We start from the raw sequence: 26224 nt of genomic DNA, 5'->3' as shown, positions 1-26224 counted from the left end.
TTGAGATCTTGCCATATGGAATGTGTAAGTGATTAATACATCAGTCAATCTTGTTAACAGAACAACTGCCAGTAATTTTGTTACTAACACTGTATCATAGATGACACATATCAGGTAACACAAAGTTCTTCCTTCCCCCTGCTCTCTTGATGCTCTGGAGTCACAGCTAAATGCCCAGAAATAGTTGTCACAGTATAATAGTCAATATACCCAGCCACCAAGGGTGAAATATAGGGGGAAAACAAATAAAAATATTTCTAGTACTCTAAACGCATGAATAAGAAAAACATCTTGTGTCTATAAAGATCTAGGAAAACTAATGTAGTATTTTGCACTTATACTTATATATTTCAGGATTTTCTTGGTCATTTGAAATTAAACACAGCAATTTAGGATTCATCTAATGTCTATCTGAACAATGTGTGTCCTACTTATTTTCATAAACTATAACAAAGCTATAGTGATCAATCTGAAATATGCTGACAGAAAAATAGACACGAAATATCAATAGCATGGAACAGTATCCCTAAATAAACCCATGCACTATTGAGCAATTTATTTTGGATAAAGGTACCAAGAGCATACAATAAGGATATACTAGTCTTCCAGCAAATAGCGTAGGAACTGCTGAATATCCATATAAATTCCGTTTAAATTGGATCATCGTCTCATGCCATGTATAAAAACACAAATACAAATGAGTTACCTCATTAGATGTAAGTCCTAAAACCTGGCAGAGAAGGAGAGAGAGAAAACACAATGGCATTTCTTCAGACAATGATTTTCTTATGACGGCAAAAGCATGCATGATGAAGATTAGTAAAATTGAATCAAATTAAAAGGCTTATGGAAATAAAATTCTAGATAAGAGTGAAGAGGAAGACAAGCAACTCAACAGTGAGAAAATGAACGCTTTGCAACACACCTGACAATGGACCTGAATAAAAACAGTTCAAAGGGAAGGATGTGAAGGTCAAGTAAATGTATTAAAGATGCTTTGTGTCAACAAATATCTACTAGGGAAGGGAAAAGGAGAAAGGTAGAACTGGAAAGAATGTAACGGGAAGAGTGTTTTATTCTGACAAGAATATAAATTAATATAGCCATTTAAGAAATTAATGTGACACACAAATTCATGAAGTGTTCCATAGTTTTTCATCATCCTTATCATCAGAGAAATACAAATCAAAACAACCCTGAGATTCCACCTCTCAGCAGTCAGAGTGGCTAAGATCAAAAACTCAGGTGACAGCAGATGCTGGCAAGGATGTGGAGAAAGAGGAACACTCCTCCATTGTTGGTGGGATTGTAAGCTAGTATAACCACTCTGGAAATCAGTCTGGTGGTTCCTCAGAAAATTGGACATAGTACTACCTGAGGACTTAGCTATACCAATCCTGGGCATATACTCAAAAAATGCTCCAACATATAACAAGGACACATGCTCCACTATCTTCATAGCAGCCTTATTTATATTAGCCAGAAGCTGGAAAGAACTCAGATGTCCCTCAACAGAGGAATGGATACAGAAAAGGTGGTACATTTACACAATGGAGTACTATTCAGCTATCAAAAACAATGACTTTATGAAATTCTTTTTTTTTTCTTTTCTTTTTTTCGGAGCTGGGGACTGAACCCAGGGCCTTGAGCTTGTTAGGCAAGTGCTCTACCACTGAGCTAAATCCCCAACCCCTGACTTTATGAAATTCTTAGGCAAATGGATGGAACTAGAAAATATCATCCTGAGTGAGGTAAATCAGATCACAAAAGAACACACATGGTATGCACTCATTGATAAGTGGATATTAGCCCAAAAGCTTGGAATATCCAAGATACAATTCACAGATCATATGAAGCTCAGGAAGAAGGAAGACCAAAATGTGAATGCTTCAGTCCTTTTTAGAAGGAGGAGCAAAATACTCATGGGAGGAAATACAGGGACAAAGAGTGGAACAGAGAGATTGAAGGAAAGGCCATCCAGAGACTGCCCCACCAGGGGATCCATCCCATATGCAGCCATCAAACCCAGTCACTATTGCTGATGCCCAGAAGTGCTTGCTAATAGAAACCTGACATAGCTGTCTCCTGAGAGGTTCTGCCAGAGCCTTACTGATACAGATGAGGATGCTTGCAGCTAACCATCTAACCATTAGACTGAGCACAGAGACCGCTAAAGGAGTTTGCAACCCCATATGAAGAACAACCAGATCCCCCAGAGCTCCCAGGGACTAAATCACCAACAAAAGAGTACACATGGAGGGACTCATGGCTCCAGTTGCATATGTAGCAGAGGATGGCATTGTCTAGCAACAGTAGGAGGAGAAGCCCTTCCTGTGAAGGCTCATTTCCCCGTGTAAAGGAATGTCAGGGTGGTTAGGTAGGAGTAGGTGGGTGAGAGGGAGAGCATCCTCAGAAGCACGGAGAGAGGGGATGGGAAAGGGGGGAACTGGAAAACGGGATAACATTTGAAATGTAAATACATAAAATATCCAATTAAAAATGGGAAAAAAAGAAATTAGTGTGGAGGACACCAAAAATGAAAAAGAGGGGAACGGATTCCCTGGGAACCCAAAGACCATTCCAGTCATCCAAGGCTGACAGAGAAGAAAGTAGGTCAGTGAAGCAGGTAGGCAAGCACCAGTTCTTCACTCTCTCTTCTCCTCCTGATAAGCAATCCCCCAGTCTCAACACCAGCTCTGTAGTAGATGACCTCTTTTGTCCTCTATTTACTTTCTGGCTTTATTGCCAGAGGAGTAAATAGACCTTTGTGGAACACTGAGATTTCCTCACTTCTGATGATGCTCTCAATCCCCCACCCCACCCCCGCCCTGCCCCAATCTAACACATCTCCATTCCTAAACTCCTACTACCTAGAAACACATTTTATCCAGAACCCCTAGCGGCCGCACCTAGAGAGATACCAGAAAAAAAAAATCTAAGGAAAATCTGCAAATGAAAAGCTTAGGAACTCAAAAGGAACCAGATCTCTGGGCATAGAAATCAGCATCTCAATACACAGTGCCCCAAACTACCCCCCAACAAGTGAGAAGAATCTCAGGCATTGAAGAACAATAGAAGAAAAGTTACCTCAGTCAAAAATAATTATTAAATCTTAAAACACTGACACAAAACAGTGTGGCATCACACAACCACCACACTGTCCTAAGAACAAGAGAGGGCAGCAGGGACCACAGGACAAAACACCCACCTGTTTGGTTTCAGACCCAAGGAACTGAGGTATATATTTTACATATCAAAGCAGACCTGTCCTCTGCTGTGTTTTATAAAAAAGAAAGAAAGCCAGGGATGTATTTGGTAGAGGCTCCATATGGTGAGGTGAGGTGGAGGGATGCCTCTGTGGACCCATACTGAGGCATCCCTTGAGATTGAGGTACCAGTTACACAAGTGTATAGTATGAAATAGTTTATTTAGGACAAGGGAAGGGGAGTTGGGAAGGAAGGAAGTAGAGATCAGAAAAACAGAGAGAGAGAGAGAGAGAGAGAAGGAGAGAGAGAGGAGGAGGAGGGGGAAGGAGGAGGAGAAAGAGGGGGAGGAGGAGGAGGAGGGAGGGAGGAGGAAGAGGAAGAGGAGGAGGAGGAGGAGGAAGAGGGAGAGGAGGAGGAGGAAGAGGAGGAGGGGAAGAAGCTCCTGTGAAAGGGGCCACCTGCCCCTCCTCCTCCCTCCTCTTCTCTCTTCCTTCTCTGTCCCTCCTGACCCCATCTCTCTCCCCCCTCTCCACATGTTTCACTGACCTATTTTCATGGCCTGCCTCTAGTCGTCTTCTTCTTCTTCTTCTTCTTCTTCTTCTTCTTCTTCTTCTTCTTCTTCTTCTTCTTCTTCTTCTTCTTCTTCTTCTTCTTCTTCTTCTTCTTCTCTTCTCCTCCTCCTCCTCCTCCTCCTCCTCCTCCTCCTCCTCCTCCTCCTCCTCCCCCTCCTCCTTCTGCTGCTTCTTCTCTCCTGCTGTTGCTCCTCCTCCTCCTTGTCCTCCTCATTTTCCTCTCTTTCTGCATGCACTCTCTCTCTTTTCCAGCTCCCCTCTCTCTCCCTTCCCATGGCAACTCCCCTGGCCTCCTTCACAGTGCCAGTGAACTCACCAGAGAGCAGTTTTCCAATAAACGTGCAATTAATCTAATCTGGCTTGAATTGGCTCATTTCAATGGCAGGAAGATAATTTACTAAGACAAGACTGGATATTGTAAGGGACTGAAAATTGCTGAAGGAAGACCCCAGACTCAGAGAGTATGCAAAGATAAAGAACATTTATTCTGCAGAAACAACCACAGCATGTAAGGGTTCTTATAGGTTTTTATAGGTCTGCATACAGGCCTTCTTATAGAGAACTGGAGAAACTCTCTAGGAGAATTATGTAATCCAAAATTTCATTTGTGAGTGTGAGGGGGTCACATGTTGCCAGTGGTCTGCGTTCCTTTGCCATGAATGTTTAACCACAGGATGAGATAGGGCTGCCCAGCACATCTGGCCCATCCTGGGATAAGATATTTCCCCATTTTGTAAATATCCCCAGACTGTTCTTTGGGAGGGGTTTTTATGACCTTGTTTCTGGATTTTACAGTCTATTCCTGGAGCTGTTGCCTTATGGCCTTCTTTTTTAAATCAGACTTGGTCCTTAAATGGAAACAAACGGGGTTTATGTCATCATCTCATTATCATTACCTAGAATTACAATCTTCCTAAACACAGATGCCTGGACCAATTACAGCCAGAGCGATGTCTTCAATATAACCCAGCAATCCTACCAGAGCAGACTGAGTATTATACAGCTGAACCGCAAGAAAAATACCTTAAAATAGCCATTGTGAATATGAGTGATGGCCGTAAAGAAGAAATGAATGACGCTTAAAGAAATCAATGAAAACATAAACAAACACTGGAAGGAAGAGAATAAAACTTCAAAATCTGAAATTGAAATAAAATCAAGGTGAAAAATACAAACTGATGAAAATCGGGAAATTAAAACTTTGGGAATTTAAACAGAAATGTCAGAGCAACACTAATAGAATACAAGAAAAGGAAGAGAGAATCTTGGGCATTGAAGACACAATAGAAGAAATAGATACTTCAGCCAACGAAAATGTTAAATCTAAAAAACTCTTGGCATAAAAACCAAAGGAATCTGGAGCTATGAAAATACCAAATCTAAGAATAATAGGAAGATCAGAAAAAAAAAAAGAAAGAAAGAATAATAGGAAGAGACGGAGAAGAAACCCGGGTGAAAGGCACAGGGGAAAAAAATTAAACAAAATCATAGAAGAAAATTTCTCTAACCTAAAGAAGATATCTAACCATGTACAAGAAGCATACAAAATACCAAATAGATTGGACCAGTACATAATAATCAAGACATTGTATGTACAGAACAAAGAAAGAATATTGAGATCTACAAGGAGGATAAAGGGACCAAGTAACATATAAAGGTAGACCTATTACAATAACACTGAACTTCTCTCTCAGTGGAGACAGGAAAAGCCAGAAAGTCCTGGACAGATGTTTTACAGACTCTAAGGAACCACAGACGCCCACCCATTGTATAAATTATTGTCACTGAAAAAACTTTAAGGCACAAAGGGCAATCCATAACAATACTAAATTTAAGAAATATTTAACTAAAACTCCATCTCTACCAAAGACACTAGAAGGAAAATCCTAACCTAAAGAAGTTAACCACTCCTCCCCCCAAAAAAAAAAAACACAATAAATAAATAATCCCAGGCCAAAAATACGAAGGAGGAAAAACACAAAACAACAACAAAATAACATGAATCAACAAACACACCTCATTAATATCTAATTCCACAATAAAATGATGCAGAAAAATGGAGTTGATGCCAAACCAAGCTTCATTCTTCTGCTGCATCCAAGTGACACACTTTAGCATCAAGGATAGACATCACTTCAGAAAAGAGAATGGAGAGATAAAAGATATTTCAAACAAATGGACCCTAAGAAGCAAGCTGTTATAGCGATTTTAATATCTGAAAAAAAAATATGCTTTATGCCAAAACTAGTCAGAAGAGATAGAGAAGAACATACATATTCAAAGGGAAAGTCCACCAAGAGGACATTGCAATTCTTAACATCTATGCACCAAATACAAGGGCACCCAAGTTCATAAAAGAAATACTACGGTAACGCACTAAATCACACATTGACCCTTACACACTGGTAATGGGAGATTTTGATACCACATTCTCGCCAATTAGCAGGCCACTCAGAAAAAACTGAACAGAGAAATGCTGGAGCTAACTGATGTTATAACCAAATGAACCTAATGTATTTCCAGAGCATTTCACCCAAACACACAAAAAATATACCTTCTTCCCAACTCCTCATGGAACTTTCTCTAAAACTGACCATGTACACTTATATACAAAGCAAGTCTCAACAGACAAGAAAATTGCAATAACATTCTTTGTGCTATCTGACCACCATGATTGAAGCTGCAGTATCAACAAAATATAATAAAATTGAACAATATAGTTTTACAGAAACAATAAAATCCTTACAAACATGGAAAAAGAACAATTTACTACTGAATGAAAATGGGTCAAGACATAAATTCAAAAAGAAATTAAAGACTTCCTAAAATTGAGTGAAAACGAATACACAACATATCCAAACTTGTGGGACATAATGAAGACTGACTAAGAGTCAAGTTCACACCACTAAGGGCCTGCATTAAAAACATAAAAATAAAAATAATTGAGATATTTTATGCTGGCAACAACACCATAAACTAATGCAAAAGAAAAATCACTCAAAAGGATGAACAGCAAGAAATGAAATAATCCAGACTCAAAGTTGAAATCAACACAGAAACAACAACCAAAGAAAAATAATAAATGGAAACAAAGATTCCTTTAAAAAAAATCAATAAAGATTGAACCCTTTCCCAAAAGCGTAACTAAAATGTAGAGATAGAATATCTAAATTAAGAAAATTAGAGAAAACATAACAATAATTTTAAAATCCAGGAAAGTCAGCAGGGACATCTTTTTTCAAAACCTGCTATCTCCATAACTTGGAAAATTACGAAAATGGACAATTTCTCAATACCATACACAAGTTAAATCTTGCCCAATCAGGATAACAGACTTAAACATATAGTTAATCCTAATTGAAACAAACAGTAGCTGAAAATAATCTCATATCCTCCCAAAAGAAAAAAGAAAGAAAGAAAAGAAAGAAAGAAAGAAGAAAGAAGAAAGAAAAGGAAGGAAGAAGAGGAGCTAGATGGTTTTAGTGCAGAATTCCACCAGACCTTCAAAGAATTAATGGCAATAGTTCTCAAATTATTTCTAAACAGAGAAACATTTTACTTTGTTTTATAGGATGCTGTTGCCCTGATACACAAAAAACCAACAAGAAAAGATAATTTAGCCAAAGTTTCCCATATGAAATACAGATGCAAAAATTGTCAATAAATAACACAAATAAATCAAGAATGCATCAAAGACTATATCACCATGATCCAGACATGAAAATGGTTCAATATATGTAAATGAATAAGTGAAATTTACCACATAAACAAACTGAAAGACATAAAATGCATAATCATTTCATGACAAAATCAAATGCCTCTTCATGATAAAAGTCCTAGAAATATTAGAGATACAAGGGACATACTTCAACGTGATAAACACAATTTATAGCAAGCCTATAGCCAACATGGAGACTTAATGGAAAGAAACTCAAAGTAAGTCCACTAAAATCAGGAACAAGACAAAGTTGTTCACTCTCTCCATACTTATTCGATATATATAGTACTTAAGACTGAACTGGAGCTAGACAACAGAAGGATATCAAGTTTACACAGATTGAAAAGGAAGAAATCAGAGTATCTTTATTTGCAGATGATAAGATATTATACATAAGTGACCCTAGAAATTCATCAGGAAACTCCTTCAGCAGATAAAAACATTTAACAAAGTAGCCAGAAACAATGGTAGTTCACAAAAATCAGTAGTCCTTCTATGTACAAGTGACAAATGGACAGTGAAAAAATCAGTGAAACACACCTTTCCCATTATAGTGTACAATATATTGTGGTATCTTTAACCAAGCAATTAAAATTCTTGTTTGATAAAAAGAAAAACTTTAGGACACTGATAGAAAAAGAAAATGAAGATGTCAGAGGATGAAAAGATCTCATGTACTAATATATCAGTAGGATAAATATTGTCAAGATGGCCACCCTAACAACAGCAATTACAGATTCAATGCGATCCCCATCAAAATTCCAACACAATTCTTGAAAAAAGAAATTTTAGCTTCACGAGGAAACACAAAAAGCTCAGGACAGTTAAAACAATCCTTAACAATAACAACCTGCTGGAGGTGTCACTAGCCCCAGCTGCAAACTGTAGCTCAGAACTACAGTAATAAAAGCAGCACTGTAACAGAACAAAAACTGACACATGGATCAGTGGATTCTAATTGAAAACCCAGACATAAATTCACACACATATAGGCATCTGAATTTTGATAGAGAAGCCAGAGATATACATTGGATGAAAAAGGACAGCATCTTCAACAAATGGTGCTGGCTAAACAGGACAGGTGCATGAAGGACAACTCGAATAGATCCGCAGTCATCCCCCTGCATAAGACTCAACTCCAAGTAGATCAAAGGCCTTAACATAAAACTGGATGTACTGAACCTAATAGAAGAGAAAACGGAGAATAGCCTTGAACTCATAGGCATAAGAAAAGACTGACTAAACAGAACACTATTAGCAGAGGCACTAGGAGCAACAATTAATAAATGGGATCTTATGAAACCAAAAAGCTTCTCTCTATGAGAAAGGTCATCCTTCCAACAAAGCAGCAACCCACAGGATAGGAAAAGACTTTCACCAACTACATTATCCTGATAGAAGGATAATATCCAAAATATATAAAGAATGCAAAAAGCCCCTAGATATCAGCAAAGCAAACAACCCAATTTTAAAATGGGATGCAGATACAGATAGAAAAATCTGAAAGAAAGAAAGAAAGAAAGAAAGAAAGAAAGAAAGAAAGAAAGAAAGAAAGAAAGAAAGAAAGAGAGAAAGACAAAAGCTGAAAAGCACTCAAAGAAATGACCAACATCCTTTATCAGCAGGGAAATACAAATCAAAACTACTGTGAGATTTCATCTTATATGCTTCAGAATTGCTAAGATCAATAAAAACAAATAACAGCTTATGCTATAGAAAATGTAGAGCAAAAGGAACACTCCCCCATGACTGGTGGGAGTGCAAACCTTTACAGCCAATATAGAAATCACCTTTAGAGGTGTTATGGCTGCTGTGTCACTCGTGCGTCAGTAGGTGGCAGAGAGGAGAGAAGCTGTCTCTACAATGAGTATTCTGACCTGTGAACATCTGAATGATTAGTAGTCTAACATTCCCTGAAAAAGATAAGCCTGAGGCAACCACCAGTCTGGTGCTTTGCAGGCCTGGATGGGCCCCAAGGGTGAGAAGCAAGCTGGAGACTAGAAGAACCATGGCTGGAACCTCAGTCCCTGGGCAGGAGTGAGCCCTAGAAAGGTGAACCTTGCATGGGCCCAAGATGACCCCTGCACAAGTGGGGTATAGCACCCTGAGACTACTCCTGAGATGACCCAAGACATTCAGAGACCCTGGGTGCCACTAAGAGGAGCATATAAGTGGTGGAGAAATGGAAGAAAAAGAGAAACAGAAGGATGTAGGCACAATGAAGAGAGGTAGAACTGGACACTCAAAGTTAATGAGGAACAGCAGCCTGATGTGTGTAGCTGGTGATGCTAACTGGGTCCATGGTTGGATCCTGGCCTATGCTGCCACCAGGAGCCACATGTGGATCCATGGCCCTGCAGCAGCAGGGATCTGCTACTACCAAATGCCAGGCAGACTTCCCTGGTCTTGGCTGCTGCCCAGAGAACATGTTAATGTCTGAGGACTGTGCAGAGCTGGCCCCACCCCTCACCTGAACACCGTGAGAGAGTTGGCTCTGGGAGCATGATGGATGGCAGGAGAGTTGATCCTGCCCATTGCTAACTGCATTATTAGGGAGAGCAGAGAGTACTCCCCTAAGCCCCCCCACAAGCACATTGTGGGGGTTGTGGGTGACCAGTCCCTAGGGTATGAGTGTTAGAGAGCTGACCCTGACAGTCATCTCCTGAATGGTGGCACAATTGTGGGAGAGATACCTCCCTGCCTGCCACCTGTGGTTCTGAGAGCAGGAAAGTTAGCCCTGTCCCTCAACAGAGGAAGAACTCAAGAGACCGGGCCCTGTACCTTGCCTAGGCCACACACAGTAGAGCTGAACCAAGGGCATCAGCATGGGAGAGCTGGCCCTGCAACTTGTCTACCATGTGGCAGCATGGGTAAGAGAGAGAGATACCATACCCCACTCTCACCCCTTGCCATCTACAGCAGACAGGAGAACTGGCCCTGGGATCATTAAAGCAGGAGAGCTGACCCTGCCCCTCACCTGCTGCAGGACTCAGGAGAGCAGGCCCTGCATCACATACCTTCACTGGCCATCACAGTAGAACCGGCTCTGGATACGAAGGCTGCAGGTAAGCTATCCTGAAAGGCATGAATAGAGAAGGGCTGGCCCTGCCTCTATGTGCTGTGTGGTAGAACAGATGAGAGACAGATGCCCTTTCTCCCTCTCTTGTCCCTTGCCATCTATGGCAACTAGAAGATCTGGCCCTGGGGTCATGAGAGTGGGAGAGCTGAGGTTGCAGGAGGTTGCTGGTGAGCCATTCCTAAGGTCATGAAAGTAGGAGAGCCAGTAGCTGACCAGCTCAGCTACTTCTCAGGCCCAGATCCAGGGCTTTGAATTAACCCACCCCAATATCTACCCCACTGATGACTTGCTGAAGTACATGAAAAACTGCAGAATTTCAAGATCCAAAACTGCAGAATTTCCATGACACAGGGCAATAACAGGAATTCTGAGAGGAGTCGCAGTGAGATTCTAGTATTGATAGAGTAGCAGAAGCCAGAGGCCTTGTACGAGACTAAGGAGTCATTGCAATGAAGATCTGCAAGTGAAGAAGTGTAGACAAAAGGGTATATTGAGGGACACACTGTAACACACTACAGCTTCAAGAAGGACATTTTTTCCTCTGTTGGGGATTGAGATTACAAGGGTTAAGAATGGGTATGAAGGGAGTGGGGAGATGAGTGGTTGCTGGGATTTGAACTCAGGACCTCTGGAAGAGCAGTCAGTGATCTTAACCACTGAGCCCTCTCTCCAGCCCCTGTGGCTCTATTTATAATATTATTTATTGGAAACAATCTAGATGGTCCTCACCAGTAGAAGAAAAATAAAGAAAATATGGTACATTTACACAATGGAGTATAAAAATGAAGTTTGTAGGCAAATGGATGAAACTAGAAAAGAAATCATTCCAAGTAAATCTGAGAAATCATTCTTAGACCCAGAATAAAAAATATGACTTGTATTTGCTTATATGTAAGTATTAGCTTTTAAGTCAACAATTGGGCAACTACAATCAAGAAAAGCACAGAGGTTACATATAAAGTAATGAACCACAAGAACTAATAGATCTCCTTAAGAAAGAAATAGAATATATAGTTTTGGATTGGTGGGGGGCACTAGAATGGAAAGATAAAGTAGGGGGAGGGGTGGTGAGGTAAAGAATATGGGGAGAGAGAGCTAAAACAAAGGGCTATTTGAGAGATTGTATTGGAAACCTACTACAGTAGAAGTTCCTGAAATATATACATAGATAAAGGTGATCTAAATGAAAGTGTCAAATAATAAGGAAGAGAGAGCTTCAACTGACCATCTTTTATAATAAAATGAAGCTTCTAGTACTGTATTGGGTCACATTTAATGAAGTTTTGGCCAAAGGGGTGTCCTATGAGAACCCCTAACAACAGAAGCTTGTTACCAAGACAATAGCTTGCTCTCCACAAACTGATGGCTCACCACAAACTGTGAAAACACCTACACAACTCATGGAACATGAAGAAATCAAGCTGGTGCTTTTTCCTTGTTTGTTTTAGTCTATTCTAATAAGGGTGTCTTTGTTTTATTATTTTATTATCATCCCTTATATGCCTATTCATTACGTGGTTGTTATGTTGTTATTGCTGTTCTATTTTTTGTTGTTGTTTTGAAACAGGGTTTCTAGGCATTGTTCTGACTGTCCTGAAATTCCAGACGGTCCTCATACTCACAGAGATCTGTCTGATTGTGCTGGGATTGAAAGCCTGAACAACGAAGCAGCACCTGTTTGTTTTCTAATGAGGGTTAGATCCAGACTAATGAGGGAGTGGATCCAGACTAGAAAGGAAGAGGAGAGTAACTGGGTGTAGTAGTCAGATGGGAAGTCAGCTGTAATCGAGATGTATTATTTGAGAAAAGAAAATCAATTTTCAACAAAAGAAAAAAATTTAATTAAAAAAAGACAAATAGAAAAAGACAGATAATTCAGCAATTCCACTCGGAAAGTGGAATGCACACTTGTATGCAAGAAATGAGATCGGCAACTTATAAAATATCTGCATACACATTACATTATGTGTGACTGCCAAGATATCCATAAGTGTATGAGCCAGCAAAGAGTGGTATGTGAAAACAAATCGACATTATTCAGTCTTCAAAAGATTATGGTCGTTTGCCACATCATTTGTGAAATTGAAGGACATTATTAACAGTGGGCAGTGTGAAGACAACTATTATGTGATTTACAATTAGAACTTCTATCCAACTCACTGGATAGGAAGACTAGCAATTACCAAGGACTGAAGCTAGAGAGATATTGGCCAAATGTTACAAATCCTCGGGTCCACAAAAGAAATGTTGCTTACTTTCTTGTGCATCAGGGTGAACATATAACAATGTAGTATATATTTGGAAGTTACTAAGAGATTTGATTTTGAATTTCTTCACCATAAAAAAATAATCATCGTAAATGTGAGTCAATAAATATAATCATAAACTAGATTGAGCCATTTCAAATTACACATATACTAAAATATAACATAGCATAAATATATTCAATTTTGTTGATTAAAAGGCAAATACATAAAATAATGATAATCCAAATAATGATTATCCACATCTAATATGATAATCCACATCCAAAATAAAGCATTGATAATATGAGCAATCATGGGAAAGGGGGCCTTTTCCAAGATTTGACCCCTGCTTCTTCTCCACTCTCTTCTGCCATGACTCTCAGATCCTCTGTAAATCTTTACTATCCTTAAATGTACAATTGTTTCTCCTCACATTGTACTTTATATGCAGATTAGTGATAAGAATAAATAAGAGAAAATCAGATAAATAGAAACTAATTCCCAGACCTTCAGATTGTTAAGTGTTAGGCATTTGCTTTAATCTCTTGGTCTAAAAGGATACAGTATTTCAATTCCCTATGTCAGTAATGTTAAGAACATTGGGTTTCCAAGACTGCAATCTGGTATCAATACCAAGTAAATCTGCTTAGAATTAGTTTAAATATTTAAACCATTTTCTACTAGTGAAATGAATATTGTCATTGATCTCTTTCTAGAAATGTTCTCCTAATTGATCAAAGGAGCAGCATCTATTTTTGGATCTCATTTCAAAGCTGACATCCTTTAGGCAAACCACTGGCCTCTTCAGGAAAATCCAGGTGAGAAACAAAGTGTCTTAGTTAGGGTTTTACTGCTGTGAACAGACACCATGACCAAGGCAACTCTTATAAAGATAACATTTAATTGGGGCTGGCTTGCAAGTTCTGAGATTCAGTCCAGTATCATTAAGGTGGAAGCATGGCAGCATCCAGGCAGGCATAGGAGCTAAGAGTTCTACATATTCATCTGAAGATTGTTAAGAGAATACTGACTTCTAGGCAGCTAGGATAAGTGTCTTAAAGCCCACACCTACAGTGACATACCTACTCCAGCAAGGCCACACTTACTCCAACAACGACACACCTCCAAATAGTGCCACTCCTTGGGCCAACATATACAAACCATCACACAAGTTAACTTTTTATTACAAACATTAACTTTTAAAGAATGTATTTTCTACACTTTCTCTAAGTTTTGCCCTTATACTTCTATTGTGAGGTGGGTAGGATCTTTGAAGTCTTCCTTTTACATTGCAGAGTAGTAAGTAAGAGACTAAAGGGCAGCCTTCTGCATGTGACAAGGCGAGATATACCAAAGAGTGGATGAGCAAACTTGAAGTAATGAAATATATTGTGGAGGCTTTGAAATTTTTTTGATTATGTGATTTGCCCCACTGCAAATTAAATAAAACTGTTTATTACCATGTACAATGATATGGGATTGAAATTTGAATATACACTCCCTATAAGTTAAATAAGTTAGATTAGCAAGGAAAAGAATTGCAAGATGGTCTTGTATACTTCTAAGACCATATTATAGAAATTTCTCTTATCAAAAGAGAGTCAGAAATGAAATAAAGCATTAGTATAAAACTGGGGGTGGGGAGGTTTACCATCACATAGGAAGACTCTTAAGTGTTTATATGCCACAGGATTTGAAGACAACAGAAGGCAGTGAAACAAAAACAATTCAAATTACAGATTTTGGGCATTCATTCACACTTAATATTTTTCCTGGATATATCAACCTGAAACAATAAGATTATAAAGTCAGCGATCATTTCAGAAAACTGAAAAAGAAGAGGTTTACCTATATCTTCCCAAAGTACTTTTTTTGCAATTGTAAGCAAACAATGTTTGTGGAAATTTTCAGAAGGTTTCTTGGCAGTGAGTTAGGCTGAACTTGTCTGTGCAGCTTCCTAAGAAGTGAGACAAAAGGTGCTATTTAAAGATGTGATGAAACGGTGGCTATTGAACTGCAGGGAGGGCTAATCTAAAATAATCTGGTTTGGCTTGGTTTGGTTTTTCTCTTTCCGTCATTACAGAACCTGAGGTTGTGTAATGTGACTAGAACTCGGTGAGTGTAACATGACTTTAGAAATGGAGGCAGTTACTTTGCTAAGTCAGAAACCAGCATGTTAGGGTGGTTGCTGAAGCAGTAGCAGCCATGGCAAAGGCTCTAATTACTGCCAAAATGCAGTAGCACAGGTGAACCAGAGGAATAACAGGGGCACTACAGGTTATAACACATTTGTGGGCTCAGCCACACAGTCCCGGCACGTCCTAGCTATAACAAAGAAGACGGTTTAGGTAATACTCATGCGTGGGGATATCAAAACACTTGAGAGTTGGTTTGTTGCTTGTCTGTTTTGATTTTTGATTTTGTGTTTTTGTGGAGTTCTTTTGTGTTTCTTATTTTTGCTTTTGTTTCTTATTTGCTTTTGAATGAGAGACAAAGAAAAGAACATAAACTTGGGTGACTCTGGATGTGGAGAAGGTCTGAGAGGAGCTGAGGAGGTAAAAGCATGATCAAAATATATTGTATCAACTATTTTTTCAATAAAATAATTTGAAGGTATTTTTTAATTTTTTTCTTTGTGTATTCATATGGGTCTGTGCATGTCATATATGTGCATGTGTGTACAGAGCCAGAAGGGACCACTGGCCCCCCTAGAGCTTGAGTCACAGGCAGTTTCAACTCACCTGACATGGGTACTGGAAACTAACTCCTGTCATCTGGGAAAGTTGTAATCACTTACTAACAGCCACTAGTCTCATCATGTCTTTAAATAGCACCTTTGCTTAACAGCTGAAGTATCTGTCCAGCCCCAAACAAGAATTTTTAGGTAGCCTTGTTCTTTTAAACCCGTGCTGTTGATAGTCTAATCTTGACACTAAATAAATGTATCTTAAGAAGAAAGAGAGAGAGAGAGAGAAAGAAAGAAAGAAAGAAAGAAAGAAAGGAAGAAAGAAAGAAAGAAAGAAAGAAAGAAAGAAAGAAAGAAAGAAAGAAAGAAAGAGAGGTAGGTTGAGCATGAATGTGGGTTTGGGAAGACAGAACCTTTACTGAGAGTGTAGTTTGTTATTTTAATCAATGCAAAATATTATCTAACTTCTAAAATTTAGTGTTTGTGTATGTGTGTGTCTGTGTGTGTGTGTATGTGTGTGTGTGTGTGTGTGTGAGATATTTAAAACAGAAGCTAGCACAGAGACATGAGTAGACTCTCATGTGAAGTTGGAGGACCAGAGTAATGAATAAAGATTAGAAACTAGGAAGGACCTTGGCCAATATGAAAGAGAACAGGGCCCTACCCTTAACTTAAGTTCAGACGTTAGCCTCCAGAGCTATAAAATAGCAATCGTTTATTATAAGTAGTTTCTTGCTATGGTAGTCCTAGGATACAAATACACCTGGATTTCCTTATATCATGGCTGCTTAGCTCCAAGAAAGGAAGTACTAAAGAGATCAAAATGAGGTACATGGTGTTTGGAGACCTGGTTGGAGAAGCTTCATAATATCACTTGTGTGTCACTTCACATGTTGGGGCAGTCACAGTATTTTGCCTACTTTCAAGGAGAGTAGCAGTAGATCCCCTTAAGAGAAAAAGGATCCACATCACACTGTAAGAACAGCGTCTGAGGCTGGAGAGATGGCCCAGTGGGTGATGGTATTTGCTTCTCTGCCTGGAGACTATATTTTAGTTTCCCAGTACGCAAGGCAAGCAGTTGACCACTATCCGTAACTCCAGCTCCACTGGCTTTCACCCTCTGCTAGCTATTGTAAGTACCTACACATAAATGGCATAGCCCCACATAGACAGACACACAGACACACAGGCACACAGGCACACAGACAGACAGACAGATACACACAGAAGGGAATGGGGCTCTGAAAAGTAAAACCAAACAAATCCAGCATGTACATGATACTATGGTGACCATCTTTGGCTAAAATCAACTACTAAAAGTTCACAAGTTGTTAAGAGAGATGACAGCATGGCAAGAGAATAATAAAGGAATTATGGGACTGCTTGACTCACATTTGTCTTTGTAAAGTTTTGCTTTTCTCTAGATAAATGAAAGATGGTCATTATGAGACCAAAATTAAGCAATGACTTCCAAGTGTATCTCTCAAACATCTAAACCTCTGATGTTCTCTATCTCAATTCCAATAAAACCATGAGTCAAGCATGTTGGCTTGTGAAGTCCATAAACCCTCCGAAAGCGTCAACTTTCACATTAATAAAAAATTTACCTGGATACTACCTGACTTACACTCAAGATATACATAAAGGTTATTTCATTTTTTTCCCTTGCTGAAACCTTGGGCAGGTAAGAGAACAAAGCTCAACTTCTTTGAGTCACTTTCCCATGTTCCATAGCGCTCTCTGTAATCTAACTTCAGGCTGCCTAGCTGTAGAACCCACGTCTTCAGCTATCACATAAGAAATTACAGAGGATTTCCAAGGGTTATATTAGGATTGTTCAGCTAATCCATTGCAGAGGAATTTTAATCCAGCAGAGTTAGCTTGGGACCAAACAGAGCAATTCAGTGAGAAGCTGAGAGAAGCCAGATTGAATCCGTCAGCTTGGAGAAGAGTTTGAGCCAGACCAGCTGAGTTTAACCTGCAAGCCAGAGTTCAGAAAGAACTAGAAAGGGTGAGATTACTCAGTAGTAAGGTCTGAGATGACAATTACATCGGTCGAATAAAAGATACTTTTATAATCCATGCAATGTAGACCATCACATTGTTTTTTAAAAATATTCAAAATATATTCAAAAAAGATAATTTTTTTCTATAGGCAAATTTAACTTATGAAAAGTAAAGAAGCCTAATAACAATTAGTTCTTATTTCTCCTGTGTAACCCCACAAAATATTTAAATATAACTTTTTTAAATAGGTTAAATACTAATTATAGACTACAAAATATACTGATTTGAACAAATTTTCACTATCAGTTGATTTTTTTACAGTAAAAAGTGACCAGAAAGCTTAGGAGAGAAACTTTCATTAATTTAGACATAGGTATATACATGTTTATAATAAAATTAAAATAGTAAGAAGTAAGTTTAATATGTTAATTTAAAGAGAAAATATTATAAGTTACAATATTATAAGAGATAGTTGTAGTCTACTCCTGTAAAGATGATGTGACTATGATCGACATATTGGACACAATTAACTTCAATTTTATTGATCAATAAAAACTCCATTTTTATTTAGTCTAAATTACCTTCTTCTTTGTGGTATAATTTTATGTTGTTTATTTTATGTTATGAGTTAGATTCAGGAAATAAAAACTAGCTGGCCCTGTTTAAGGAATTCCAAGAAGGCCAGATTCAAGTAAGGAAGTATGAGTATGGGAAAGCAAGTATTTTCAAATTTGCATGATGTGTTGGGGGCAATAAGTCATATGCTGTTATTACTTACAGATACGTTCTGTTTATTACTCTATCCAATAAGGAATAATTCTGACCATGTGAAAGAAAGGAAAACTGATTGAGATAAAAATCCACAATATTCTAGTAGAAAAAAACTACTGGATGCTGTAAAACATGATTATGTTGTGGGCCTATGTGGCACTAATTCTTTATAAACTCATAGAATTAACATGAAGAGGAAAACAATAAAGAAAAACAGCTTTTGCCTCCTTTGTCATCAGTGGGATGAAGTAAACACAGCATTTTAAATTTTCGTACTGCTCTAAGCAAATACTTAATAAAAAACATTAGGGAATTATTTAATTTGTCTCACAGTTTGGTTGTTCAGTATATGGCTGCTTGGTTCAACATTTTTGGCAAGACATTAAGTCAGTAGAAGCATAGGGTAGAGAAGCTTTTTTACCTCATTAGAGACAAGCATAATGAGAAATGTCATGAATTTTCCATTGACTTTCTGCCATGGACCACTCAGACAGAGGACACCGCAGGAGAAGCAGGGCTCTGGTACTCAGGAAGGCACAGGTTCGGCACAATGAAGACAGACACAACACACTCAGGGTGGTTTGAATCTGCTGCAATTTTACTGAAATCTGCTTTGTGGTTATATACAATGCTTGAACAGGAGCCAATTTTTTGGCCCCTTGCCAGGGTACACTCAAACAATAACCAAGAAAAAGTTTAACGGTTTACATGAAGTTCGGAACAGAAAGCAAGACAGGAAATAAATTTTCCTGAGAATCAGACTGGTGCCAGACGGTGGTCATAAACCTCATTTACCTCAATCTCTAAACATCATCTCTCGGATAACAACAGGACAGCCAGCCAGTAAGGAATCTTTAGTCTTTTACTCTCTCTTAGCCAAAATGTATATAATTGTCTTTTTAAAGATAGCATAGTTCCTTTTGATAATAAGCAAGCACGGGGACGTGATCTGGCCAAGCATTCTATAAAATTTAAAGAATAATATAGTACTCTCTTTCCATCATATTAACTCATCTATCACCTTCTTCATCATATGCTCCTATGTAGGGCAATGGCTCTGCAGTAGTCCTGTATCTACTCACGCTGTCTTTACTTAAAGGAGGGGCCCACCACCTTCCTCTAATTAAATATTTTCTTCCATGTAACTACTTGGTAGGAATTCCTAAATGTTTGGATTTTTATAATTGGTGGGACTTTCCCCTCTAATAGCTAGCGCCTTAATTCTTTTACTATCTAGGAGGTCTGGATTTTCCACAGTTAATTCTTCCTGTTGTAAGTTATTGATCACATCTCTAGGAGTTTCATTCTGATTCTACTTAATTTTTGCTCATGCTTTCAAAAGAGGCATGATCTATAAAGACCAAATCAGGTCTCGTTGTTCCTGTTAGTAGAAAAAGAAACAAAAGAGCAAGTATGTAGCTCCTGATCATACCGATTCGAATCAGCTAGGCAGAAAGTCGAGGAGGAAGTGGTCAAGTGTCTCCAGGAGACCAAGTTCCGAGGAACACATATCTCTGGGCAGGCTCCACTGGAGCTGGCGCAGCAATTTTCCACCATAGTTCCTGGCCTCGGTGACCTCTTTCCAGCTACATCCTACTTAAAATTTTGTAAAGTTCTCAAAATAGCACATCAACTGAAAACCCAAGTGTTTATTTAATACATCCTCTCCTCAGAAACACTCTTAAAAACCTAACACTCTAAAAGTGGGGGGAAAAAAGTATTAGAGGATTTTAGTGGTTTGTTCAATGTATTTTAACTAATGGAAGACTATGGTGAACTATATTCTTTCGAATACTTGCCCTCTGATTTTTTTTTTAATATCTGAATTTAATGGCTAACCTTGGTCTTCAACTTTACCTCACTTGCGGGTATGGGAAGAGAGGACCTCATTGAAGAAGTGCCTTCATCAGATTGACCTGTGTGCTTGTCTACATGGCATTTTGTTGATTGCTACTTGGCATGGAAGAGCCCAGGTTGTGAGATATTATCCTTAGGAGTTGGGTCTGAACTACATAAATAAGCTAGTTGAGCAAAGCCAAAAGGAGCAAATAGTAAGTTGCTTTACTCTAGGTTTCTCCATCAAGTTTATGTCTTGAGTCCTTGCTTTGACTTCTCAGTGATGGGCCACAGAACATAAAATAAACTCTTGATTTTGTCCATACTGATACAAAACTAGAAGGACTGACTTCATATTTAAATGTGTAGACACTACATAGAAGTATATTGACACAAGAAAATAGACATGTCCTCATTTGAAGACTAATGAAATAACAAAACTCACAATTCAACAATTATACATATATATACACACATATATATGTCTATAATTTAACAATAGATAAAATAGTACATAGATAACATCTAAAAAAATATGCGTTAGCTAGCCTTTTATCTCCATAATCCAATTAACTGACACAGGCAACATGAAAGAAGAAAATTTTAGTTTAGCTCACAGTTTCAGAGGGTTCATTCCATCATGACAAAAAAATTCACATCATGGTTAGCCAGAAAGCAAGGAGAAAGGAGAAAGTTAGTATTCTCTGATTCTCTCTTTTCTCCCTTTTTATTCTGTCTAGGTCCCCAACTCACAAAATGATGGCACGCATATTCAGAGTACAACCTCTGTTTTCATTCATTTAACCCCAAGGAACCCCATCATAGATGCTCTCACACCTAAAGGTATGCCTCAGTCTCCTAGGGCACTCTAAATCCAGCCAAGTTGATACCAAAGATATATCAAGCACTGGGATAAACACTATATGTCTTAGTTACTTTTACTTTTACCATGAATAAACACCATGACCAGGGCAACTGAAAAAAGAAAGCATTTAATTGGAGGTTTGCTCACAGTTTCAGAGAGCATGGCAGAAGGTAGGCAGGTATGGCACTGTAGCCTGTAGCTGGGAGCTTACATCTGGTCCACAGCAGCAGCAGAAGAGGTGGGGATGGCTCTAAGTGAAATGGCATGGCTTTTGAAACCTCAGTGCTCAACCAGATGACACATCATCTCCAAAAAATAAAACATACCCTGTAATCCTTACCAAACAGTTCCACCAAATGGGGACCAAGCATTCAAACATAGGAGCCTATGGGGGCCATGCCATTCAAACTACCATACTACATTATGAATAAAATCAGTTAAAATGTCTAATTTCATAGAGTTTATAACAATTCTGCAAGGGACAAAGTGTTAGACAAAAATTACTACAATTTAGTAAAAGGATGATAATTTAATCAGAATCTCTACATTGTAATTGAAGTATTAGAACTTTTTTTCATGCTCTGAATATGGATGCTACAATTTTGTGAGTTGGGGGCCTAGACAGAATTAAAAGGGGGAAAGAAGAGAACCAGAGAATACTGACTGCCCCCTTTCTCCCTGCTCTCTGGCAGGCCATGATGTGAGCTTTCTTGTCATGATGGAATGAACCCTCTGAAACTGTTAAGCAAAATTTTTCTTCTTTCATATTATCTGTGTCAGGTATTTGATTATGGTGATGAAAGTCTAGAAGAAACTGGACCAGAAGTTAAGGCCATGGCCTGAGCTCACCACTGTACTGGAAGAGCCGTGTGTTGAAGATTAATCAGCTTGGAAAACTGGGACAGAGATATTCTCTGAGGCCCCTGAGGACTTACAGTCCAAAACATTGTGAGGAGGGCAGGATTTATGTCTTTCCATTCTTTTGAGCCATTAAGCAGTAGATTGCTTAGGCATGTGGTACATGTCCATTGGAGTTGGGGGAGCCTATGAAAGAACACAGCTTACTCTTGGAGGGTTCAAACATGTGTACTCTATCAGAGCAGAAACATCTGCATGTACAATACTGCTACTTAACCAGTGTTTCATGAAGCATAAGCTGGCATTGTCTTTGTCAGGATTGGAAAGTACACATAGGTGACCAAAAACATCTGGAGTTCATTTCTCATTTGATTTCAAAGTGTTTTTTGACTGTTGAGTATTCAGAAACTGTTCAGTGTTGAACTCTTCATATCATCCACATTTTAAGTATGTGGCCTCTTATAGGGCTGCACCACATTTCATAAGCAGGACTCTAGAGGGCCACCCACTTGAGGTGCCATCTTGTGACCAGAAGAGGGGCCTTACCAAACACTAAACTTGCTGGACTTTTGGTATTAAACTCTTAGCCTCCCAAACCATAAGAATAAATGATTTACACACTCTATGAGTTCTGTCCTGGCAGACTTTCAGAGTTGCTGAGCTTTATTCACAAATTGTTGGCTAGCACAAGCATTGAAAGGCCAAAAGTCTCACCTAGCACAGTCCTGTTTAAGCAAAAGAATAAAAATGTAAGCTAGAAAGCAAAAACTCTTCTATCTTGAGACATGTGAGTGACCAAAATACCCGAGTACTGGAGCCCTGTTTATTTTGAAGTAAACCTTTAGAAACCAAAGACTCTTCTCTATCTCTATGCCAGAGTGCAGCCATAGGGTGCACAGCAGCTCAGAATATTACAAGCACTGTGGTCTGACTTGAAAACCTAGCTAAGGCTGCTTCCTTCCCTGTTTGTGTAGGCCTCCAATTAACAGTTAGCCTCTATTGGGCTCCTGTGTTTCAGGATCTGTCCTAAGCCCCTCTGCACACTATAACTTACTTAACCCTCACAATAGTGAGACAGAAGCTAACTTTTATTTATTCTATAGCTAATCCATCCTCAGCTTCTGGCATGTGTAGAGATTAATGTCACCTCATGATCTTTCCTTCCGAGTTCTAGAAGAGAGAGTATGAATTTGATAAAAATAAGTAGACATTATTAAAAATATTAACCTCCTTGACAGAGACCTAACCTCCCCCAACTCCAGCCCCTGTGAAAGTACTAGAGAAATTAATGTCCCTCATTTTCTTTCCTCTTAGTTACCAATAATGAGGCAAGAGGGTGGGGATAAATAGGAAGACAATAACTTCTTATAAATAGGTATAATTTAATGTTCCTTTGCCTAATTTTTAAAACAAACTTTATCACAGGTATGTGTAAGGGCACAATAGGGTATCCATAGTACCCGGTGCTTATATTTCAGGAATCGATTGGAGAGGTCTTGGGACACTGGGGAGACTTCAATTTGGAACAGAAGTCAAAACAGGGCTTCCTTCTTTTTCCTGCTAAATCTGTTTTGACACCACCACCACTGGGAGAGCACTGGGTTATAGATACACCCTATCCATGTCCCAAAGTGTTGGTACAGGTCTTAAAGGCAACAGGACATCTCTCAGCCCAGAGGTACCCAACACTTGACTGGTCACCAAAGTCAACCTGAGCCAACAGATCTTAGTTCACCATCTAAGGACATGGAGACATGGGAGTAAGCAAAGCAAAAGCTAGCTTTATCAAGGAGAATTAAGGAAGGGAGAGAAATACCCAAGAACTGAGAAGGGTCCCCAAATGGGAGAACTGCAGTATTCCTGTAGGAAGGGACTAAACAGGCTGTGACCGGGCTGCTTATCCAGGTGCTTTTATAAGGTTTATGAAGACATGAGACAACTACTGAGGTCATTTCTATAAACTGGTTACTTCTCTGGGCTTTACTTGGGCCAAGAAAGTTAGAAGGTCACACTCTGTGTGTGTCTTTTCTTCTGACGCAATCAGAAAGGTGATCACGTGCAGCAAGTGCACTGCTTGCCCCATTGAGGGTAGCTCAAGTGCCCGCTCCCTGACTCCCTCCGACGTCTGCTTTATCGTTCTGCTTTAAGGGTGTCATGGCTGCTAACCATCAGCTCTGCTGAGTCACTGCCAACATTCCAGGTGTCTTGCTAGCTACTGGTCAAAGTACGTTCATTGATCTTAGAGTCCTGCAGCCACCTTACAGTTTCACCAATGAAGGGAATGAAGTCCTGACACCGCTTCCAAGATGGAACTGGAGATTTCCTTAATGGCCTCTTCTTTAACTCCTTTATGGAGTAGTCTGGGAAGCTGGACTGGGCGGAGCCTTTTTGAAAACTCTCCTCATTTACATTATTTTAAGTCCGTAACAATTGGCTACATTAGAAGCAAGAACGTAAGCTTTGCTTATGCTCCCCGAGATGGCTGGGGACAGGGAAGAGTGAAGACAGCCAGAACCCTTTCCCCAGAGCGCTTGCCGTGCTCACATCTGTTCAGCTTGCTTGTCTCAAATCCAAATGCAAGCCCTTTTATTTCTCCTGTCTACCATTACTGAGCAGACCTCCCGGATTTAAAAGGTGTGGTGAATTGAAGCCGACCCCAGAGGGTCAAGTCAAAGTTTCCGACAGGGTGGAAGCCGAACTGCAGCTTCCAGCAGGCACTGTACACGCTGCTGACTTTACTGTTTCCAACAACTTTAAAATAAAACGTAATTTTATTTTTTACTATTTTAGTTTTAATTTTTATCATTTTAATCATGTGTGTAAAGTTGTGCAGATTGAGTGTGGTGCCTGCAGAAGCCAGAAGAAGGTGTCTGGTCCCCTGAAACTGATGTTACAGGCAGTTGTGAGTCAGTCAATATGGATACTGGGAACCGGCCCTGGGTGTACACGCTCCTAACCACTGAGCCATCTCTCCAGTCCTTGATTTCTTTCTTTTAAAGTTTTCTAACACAGTTGCTTAATGGATTTGCTTCTTAAAGTTTAAAAAATGATAGTGACCTAAACACTTGCACATCAACTGGATTGTCTGGAACTACAGCAATTTTTGTAAAATTATGTGTGTGCTTGTGTGTCTGTGTGTGGGTGTATGCACATGAGTGAAGTTGTCTGTGGAGGCCAGAAGTAAGTGTTGGATCCCCTAGACCTGGAGTTAGAGGCAGATGTGAGTCTTCTGACGTGTGCTCCAAGCACAGATCCTCGGAAAGAACAGTACACACTCTTCTAAGCTATCTCTCCAACCCCCAAAAGTTGTCTAGAAAACTACGCTGTGCAGTCTAGGCGGAGAACAACTTTATAAGCTCGAGTAGCTCATAATTAACATTTTGAGTGACCACTTTACGATGGGCAATTTGCATAATCATCACTAGACCCCTCAAACAGGTATATTAGTCATACAATATCACAGGTGTGAAAAGTAGTGCCTGGACAGGCTGACAAACAACTAAGTTTATCATTCTGTCTCCTGAGCTGGATAATTCACCATACACCAGGCTGTTGCAGGGAGTACCCTGGCCCAGCAACTGTTCCTGTAAAATATATTCTTTCTTCCATAAGTGAGAAGGAATCAGAGACACTCAGAGAGAGCTCATCCCAGCATTCCTTAAGGATCATTTACTTTCCTCCATGGAGCTCGAGAAGAATATATTTCATGAGTGTTTTCGCATCTTGATTCATTTTGAGATTGAACCAGAAAAAGCAGAATCTATGGAACGAAGTGGCTCGTAAAAGCAGGCAGTATGGGAGTCACAGATGTTTATAAACACATGGCAAGCTAAGACAAACAGAACAGAAGGCTGGCTGGTTTGGGAAGAGTCCAAAAGCTGCAAGGCAGGATGAGTGCAGTTCATACCCTGAGCCACCAACACTGAGTCAGCAGATAAAAAGTGACCAAAGTATTCAGTAATGCAAACAACTTCAAAGAGTGAACACAAAACAAAGTCTGTATTTCGTATTTCCAAACCTCTTCAAAGATAAAGTAATATAAGCTGGATCTAGAGTTACAGAAGTTTGCCTAAAGTATGTAAACATTTATATGTCAGAAAAAAGTCTATGAACTCACTTAACAGTAAAAAAAAAAAAAAAAAAAAAATCTGATCCTGAGAGTAATTACTATGATAACTTCTCTCAGGTAAATAGCCGCTGTTAGCCTGTTTGGAATGCAAATTTTCACATAATGAATATATAGGACACTGGCACTTAACTGTAATTTGACCCAAGAGAAAATCATCTCATTAGAGCACATGAACAAAGGAAAAGAATTCCTGCACATAAACGTATGTCCTTGTTTCGCTCGTTTTCTGAGTCATGATTCCTTCATGAGA

The 26224-nt window shown here is 39.2% G+C and overlaps 1 non-coding gene across 1 annotated transcript; it reads left to right on the top strand.

The window, feature by feature from the left end:
• Positions 1-9282: 9282 nt before the first annotated feature.
• On the top strand, positions 9283-9408 carry LOC116899872. The gene has a single exon (XR_004387866.1). It is a non-coding gene; the product is annotated as a small nucleolar RNA SNORA17 (small nucleolar RNA).
• The last annotated feature ends 16816 nt before the right edge of the window (positions 9409-26224 follow it).

This window comes from Rattus rattus, chromosome 4 (genome assembly GCF_011064425.1).
Source record: "Rattus rattus isolate New Zealand chromosome 4, Rrattus_CSIRO_v1, whole genome shotgun sequence".
In the NCBI taxonomy this organism is placed as follows: Eukaryota; Metazoa; Chordata; class Mammalia; order Rodentia; family Muridae; genus Rattus; species Rattus rattus.
The sequence above is the reverse complement of the archived record's forward strand: the minus strand, read 5'-3'. Positions and strand labels throughout refer to the sequence as shown.